Below are 6,855 nucleotides of genomic sequence, written 5' to 3'. Positions count from 1 at the left end.
CACAACATTGTAAATCAACTATACTCCAATAAAAATTTTTTTAAAAAGAAATAATAAAATTAATTTTAAGGAAAAGTGCAAAAAAATTGCATTTATTTGAAAGACATCAAAAAGAAAATGAAAAGAAAAGCTACAGAATGGGAGATAACATTTTCAATATATATAACTGATAAAAGACTTAAAATCTGAATAGAGAACTTCTGCAAATAAGAAAAATAAAATTAAATAGGATAATAGGAAGAAAAATTGTGAGCACTCATGAAAAAAAATAGAAAATCCATATGACCAATAAACACATGATAGAATGTTAAATCTCCTTAACTTTCTAGAAAACATTAAGTTGAAACTAAAATGAGATACCAATTTCTGTGCATATACCCTATGCTGGAAAAAATTAAAAACTCTGAATATACCAAGTTTTTTTTTTTTTTTTTTGCGGTACGCGGGCCTCTCACTGTTGTGGCCTCTCCCATTGCGGAGCACAGGCTCCAGACGCGCAGGCTCAGCGGCCATGGCTCACGGGCCCAGCCGCTCCGCCGCATCTTCCCGGACCAGGGCACGAACCCGTGTCCCCTGCATCGGCAGGCGGACTCTTAACCACTGCGCCACCAGGGAAGCCCTATTCCAAGTATTTTTAAAAATATGGAACAACAGGATTTATTCACTGTTGGTGAGTGTGTAAATCGGTGCAAATATTTTGAAATATTGGCAATATCTTCCATTAAATTTAAACATACACATGCCTCACAACTCAGAAATTCTAATCCTGGTATATACCCTAAGGAAATATGATTATATATGTCCCAGAAGATAGGCACAAGAATATGTATGTCAGCATTGACTGGTAACAGCAACAAACTGGAAACACAAATATCCATTAACAGTAGAATGGATAAATAAACTTGTGGTAAAATTTCAATCAAATTAATAATATAAATCAAAAAAATAAACTAGAGCAACACACAATAATGGGGATGGAATTAGCCAATATAATGTTAAATGAAAGTAGAAATTCTCAAAACAATGGGCAATGGATATATAGAAGTGGGACTTCAGGGGTGCTGTTAGTGTTTATATCCCAACTTGTTTGATTATTCTATGAATGTCCACTTAATAATTACTCATTATACTATACATTTAAAAGTATTTTTCTTTATATATGCAATATTTTACATTTTTATGTTTATAAACAGTTTTAAATGAAAGGAATTCATATTATACATGTCTTTATAAAAGCACATACTGACAATAACATTATTAAACTTGACACAATAAATAAAAACTTCAAGATTCATAACAAATATATTGTGTCTAAGAATTTAGGTCTTTTGCTATTTGTAATAATATTCAATGCTTTTTAGAACAGTACACTGCCTCCTCATGACTTAAGTGATAGTAAATTTAAAACAAAATTTCTTTTTTGACCTGCACATCTTAAAAGTTAAAGCCAACAGAGTTGGTGAAACTCCAAATATATGAATAACAGTTTGTGATATCTTTTCAAGTCTCAATTACAATTGATTTAGTTCATCTATTATGATAAAAATACACATTATTATTATTTCATAAGTATAAGTTAATAAGGATAAATTATCCATTAGGGAAAGAGTGTTTTCTATGACTCAATTTTTAAAAATGGGACAGATTAATCCTATTAGTCTGAGAGGCCACTATGTAATATTGGCCATGCATTCTAGAATACTTTGTTTTGTTGGCATAGATGATTAGGAATGTACATAGAGACATCTTTACTTTTTTTTCTCAGAATTGACTTAAATGATTAGTGATCTACATGCTTTGAGATTTTGTAGTTCATTTGTGCTTTTGGGGAAAGATGAGAAGTATGGCAGGAAAAAACACAAACTTTGGAATCATGTAGAACTGTGGTTCTGGGCAAGTTACCCATTTTTCTGAGCCTTAATTTCCTTATCTATAAAAAGGGGGATAATATTAGGGACTTTTCAGGTTTCTTGTGGGCATTTACAATGAAAAAGTAATTTATGACATATGATAAACACACAATAAACATCAGTTACCCACTTTCCAGTTAGGATCTTTTCCAACCCTTTGACTGTGTATCTAATTTAAATGGAAATTTTTCTATTTAAAATTTAGTATATTTGCATCATATAAAAATATTTCACCCAACTAATTTTGGAAATACTAGAAATAGAAAATAATATTAAAAAGAAACAATGTTACAGTCAGGCATTTTTATAAATACATGCACATATGACAAACTTCAACTTGTATCCAATTCAATGGCATATATTGATTACCATTTCCTTTCTTCAAGCTATTTAGGAAAAAGGCACAAAACTATCTTGAGGAAAATCTGATGATCCTCAACTATTCTAAGGTCACCAGTGATATGCAGTAAAAAAAAAAAAAAAAAAAGAAGACTGGACTAAAAATCAGACAAGGTGGTTCCTAATATTATGAATTCCACTAACTAGTTACGTGACTTTGTACAGTTCATGTGTCTTCTCTGAGTATCAGATTTCTTAACTCTAAAATGGGGCTAACAATATCTGCCTTGCCTCTTTTACAAGATTCTTATAAGGATCTAAAGAGAAAAGAGAGGACTTCTCTGGTGGTCCAGTGGTACAGAATCCACCTTACAATGCAGAGGACGCGGGTTCGATCTCTGGTCAGGGAACTAAGATCCCACATGCTGTGGGGCAACTAAGCCCATGCGCCACAACTAATGAGCTCGTGTGCCTCAACTAGAGAGCCTGCGTGCCACAGCTACAGAGCCCACCCACCCTGGAGCCTGTGCGCCATAACTAGAGAAGAGGAAAAAACCCACATGCCGCAACTAGAGAGAAGGCAGCGCGCTGCAACAAAGAGCCTGCGCACTGCAACGAAAAATTCCGCATGCCTCCACGAAGATCCCACATGCTGTAACTAAGACCCGATGCAGCCAAAAATAAATTAAATAAATAAATAATAAAAAATAGATAAAAGAGTGAAAAACGACATCTAATTAGGAACCTACATCCCTTTGATTTAATTAAAAAATAGAAGATATCTGGTAATATTGGACAAGAGAAAAAAAGGGAGCATTCACTTTAAATATAAAATAAATTTCCTTCTGAAAAGTCTTTTCTAAAACACAGAAAGGATTTTAAAATATAAATAAATAACCTACACTTTACATCAGCAAACCTTACAGATTTCAGAGTAGAAAATGGAGCCAAGCCCTGGGCAATTCGCAAAGTCCTCTGAAACACAGCGTTTCATCTACAAAATAAAAGGGTTAGAATAAAAATTTCTCCAAAGTTCTTTCCAACCTAAACTTTCTTACGATTTCATTTAAGGAAGAGCTTTAGGGCTTCCCTGGTGGCACAGTGGTTGAGAGTCCGCCTGCCAATGCAGGGGACACGGGTTCGTGCCCCGGTCTGGGAGGATCCCACATGCCGCGGAGCAGCTGGGCCCGTGAGCCATGGCCGCTGAGCCTGTGCGTCTGGAGCCTGTGCTCCGCGGCAGGAGAGGCCACAGCAATGAGAGGTCCACGTACCGCAAAAAAAAAAAAAAAAAAAAAAAAAAAGGAAGTGCTTTAGTAATTGGAAAATGACCGACACTTTACATCAGCATAATAAAATCTCTTTGTGAACCAGAAGGCAGGATAAAATAAGTGAGTGAAACAGAACCTGAAATATTAGACTAGTTTAATCAGAATTACCAATTTTAATGGTTGCAAATCTACAAAACATCTGTACAATGCTTCTCTCTAAATGAAACAATCTAGGTGAAAGCATTTTGGAAGCCATAAGATGCTATGCGAATGTAAAGTATTATTGACATCATCATCTTCTTTACTTGAGCCCATTTCAGCTGCACCAGGCATCCAGGATGGGCATGGAGGGGAGGAAGGAAGAGGAAAGAGGAAGAGGATTTGCTTTTCTTGTGTTCTAGTTTCCCCTTGTTCCCTGAGCATGTATGTCTGTGATATAATACAAGCATTTTTTCCCCAAACATTAAAAGGTAGTTACTTCCTAATACATAAATAGACAAACAGACAGTCAGGTCTTTTTGTGTGTTTAGGCTAAAGATATAGTTACTTTAATTTCTCATTTCTTGATTTGAGACATTTTTACACAAAGCAGGTGGTAGGGTATGTATTTTACCATTGTATCCAGTATTTTCCATATACTAGCTTATTTCTTTTCTAAAATAAGCTATCATTTGAATAACTGGAAAGTGCTTTAAAATAAGAATTGCTAGTTATGAGTCACTGCAATGATAGACAGCTTGACAGTGTTATTTGCATTTGGCCATGAGAGAAACTGAGGGGATTGATAGAGGTAGAGCAAGAACTAGACCTCCCAGGCCGTCTGCAGAATGCCAAACCTCTGGGAAGGAGTAATAGAATTGTAGTTTGGAAGATGCCTGAAGATGGACAAACCTAGCTGCCTAGGCACCTAAAAATCCTCAGCAGATAAATCTGTGTCTTCATGACCTGGCTCAAGGGCTTATTGGAAGTTGCTTGTTTAAACTGAATGTTAATTTGCAAGAACCTTTTGGGAAATCATTGTGACCAATTACGAATGAGATCATTAAGAAGGAAAGCTGGGACCAACATGGATACCCCGGGAGGTCACTCTCCCCGGGCTCTGTCCTGGCGGCGTAGGGGAGCATAGGGCTCTGCCCCATGATGTACAGTCCCTTTCCACAACGTTGGAGATGAAGCCGGGCCTTGAGTCTGTGCCTGCATATTCCTACAGCTTCTCAGAGTCCTGTGGACAACGACTGAGGAGACAAACCATGCAGGAAACAGCTCTCTAGAGCAGCATATCTGAATCTAGGTTGATCCGAAGTGAATGAAAAATTTGTTTTAGTCAGTTTGGGTGTACTACTGGATTAAAGCTCTTACCTGCCTTGTTTTGAAAAAAAAAAAAAAAAAGAAGGAAAGCTGGGCTTAGCATTTGCTTGAAGTCGTATTTTCATCAGAACTCATCTCCCTCCTAAAAGAATGATTGTTAAACAGTGCATCTTGGCCTGGGGATTGGGGTTGGAGGTGGGGATTGGAGAGAATCTTGCTTTCCTTTTTTTTTCTCCTCTAATTTCTAGCTATTATAGCCATGGCTAAGCCATTAGTCAAACTCCCTCACGGTAAAAGAGGGATAATGTCAACATTAAAAGCTCCAGAGCAAATAAATAATGTATTTATTTCCCTAAAGTTTTCCTAAAACTACCTGCTCAGCTCAGCTCAGGATAGAGGACTTGCAGCTTGAAATACAAGTCTTTTTCAAACTCAATTTGAGAATCTCTCTTGTATCCTCTGATAATTATAAAAGGAAATCAACGGGCGCCATTCAAACGTGCATAACCAAACAGTAATGTTCAGAGCTACTGTGGCCTGGACAGGTTTGAATGGCATTACCCAGCAAGTGCCATAGTCTGACCCAAATGGGAGAAGGAAGATTAAATTGCTGAGTGGGGGAGGGAAGCTGCTTTCCATTTTAACTACAATCCAGAAAACTCTCTCCCTGCTATAAGAACATTAATCCTTCACAAACGAGAAGAGTTAACAACCAGTTATATGGTAGCACAGAGCATTACACAGTGATTCCTGGGGTAAACAAAAAAAACCTAAGAAATATCAGTGATCAGGACTTTGAAGCAAGAGGTGGACATTCCAACAAAGACTATATAAGAAGAAACGAGTGAATCGGGGAACCTAAGAAGTGGGCCCAGACTGAATCAAGACAATACATGATACTATCAGAAACCCCTGTATTGTTAGGATGGTTTATTGTGCTCCAACTTTACGTATATAGTAGGGCAAAAAAATAATTAATTGTTATCTTAAGAGTGAAGTAAAGTTACTCTTAGTGAGGGAACTGCCTTTGGTAAGAAAATAACATGGTAACTCATCGTGGGTGTAGAAGGTGAAGCTTTGCAAACACTTGGAAGCAAGCAGCAAAGCAGAGTCAAACTGCTCTGCCCGAGAAGTTTAGGAATTTATGATCCTGCAAACAGTGAGTGGGTAAAGGAAAGCCTTTTAGAGCAGAGGCAGAGAAGGCTGAACTGCATGGTGGGAAACTACAAGGAAGAGGGTCCAGTGAGAAAATCCCTGCAGTGGTGCAAGGGAGATTACCAGGAGCCTTTTAAGAATAGAGATGCTAATAATTAATTCTAAGTTGTTTAAGGTTTTCCAGGCTCTGTTATCCCAAACTTTTAATACAGGGATGGGAAGCAGGGTCTAACAGGGAGCAACGCAGTGCAAAACAGTGGAAGCAGGAACTCAGAGCCAGGGGGACTGGATGAAACGTAAATACTTTCTCCCCAGCCTTCCAGCACCCCGAAGAATCTCTGGCAAGATGACGGCAGCTTCCATCTCAAGCATCTGAGTCTCTCTTCTCTGCACAGCAAGTGTGGAGAAAATGCTCCTGGGGTGCTCTTGACCATGGGGGAAGGTTAAGAGTGAGGGTGGGTGGCTCATCCCGAGAGAAAATTTTGAAGTGTGTTTCACATTGTTTCTGAAGGAGTCCCCTGTGGGACTGAGCCCTGCTTGTCCAAAGTGGTCATATGCTCATTATCATACTCTTTGGATTTTCTACTTTTCTGGTCTCACTTTCCCCACTCCTATACTTGTGCTTCCTGCCCTCACCTCTCAGGGATTACTTGCACCCGAGTTCTTAACTCAGCTTCTGCTTTGGAAGAAAACCAAACTTAGACACCCTCCCACCCTTGTCCCTGACCACACTATTCTAATCCTAGAGGCAGCCACTTATACCAGTTCCTTACCATTCAAAAGTATCCTTTGCACAGTCAAGCATTTAAGTATTATGTATGTGTGTACATTTATATATATAGAGAGAGAGAGAGAGAGAGAGAGAGAGCATACGC

General features: G+C 38.1%; 1 non-coding gene across 1 annotated transcript; it reads left to right on the top strand.

The window, feature by feature from the left end:
• The first annotated feature begins 4,578 nt into the window (after positions 1–4,578).
• On the top strand, positions 4,579–4,782 carry LOC117314346 (small nucleolar RNA SNORA73 family). The gene has a single exon (XR_004529096.1). It is a non-coding gene; the product is annotated as a small nucleolar RNA SNORA73 family (small nucleolar RNA).
• Positions 4,783–6,855: the final 2,073 nt, after the last annotated feature.

Source organism: Tursiops truncatus, chromosome 11 (genome assembly GCF_011762595.2).
Source record: "Tursiops truncatus isolate mTurTru1 chromosome 11, mTurTru1.mat.Y, whole genome shotgun sequence".
In the NCBI taxonomy this organism is placed as follows: domain Eukaryota; kingdom Metazoa; phylum Chordata; class Mammalia; order Artiodactyla; family Delphinidae; genus Tursiops; species Tursiops truncatus.
Note: the sequence above shows the minus strand (reverse complement) of the source record. Positions and strands in the feature narration are given on the sequence as shown.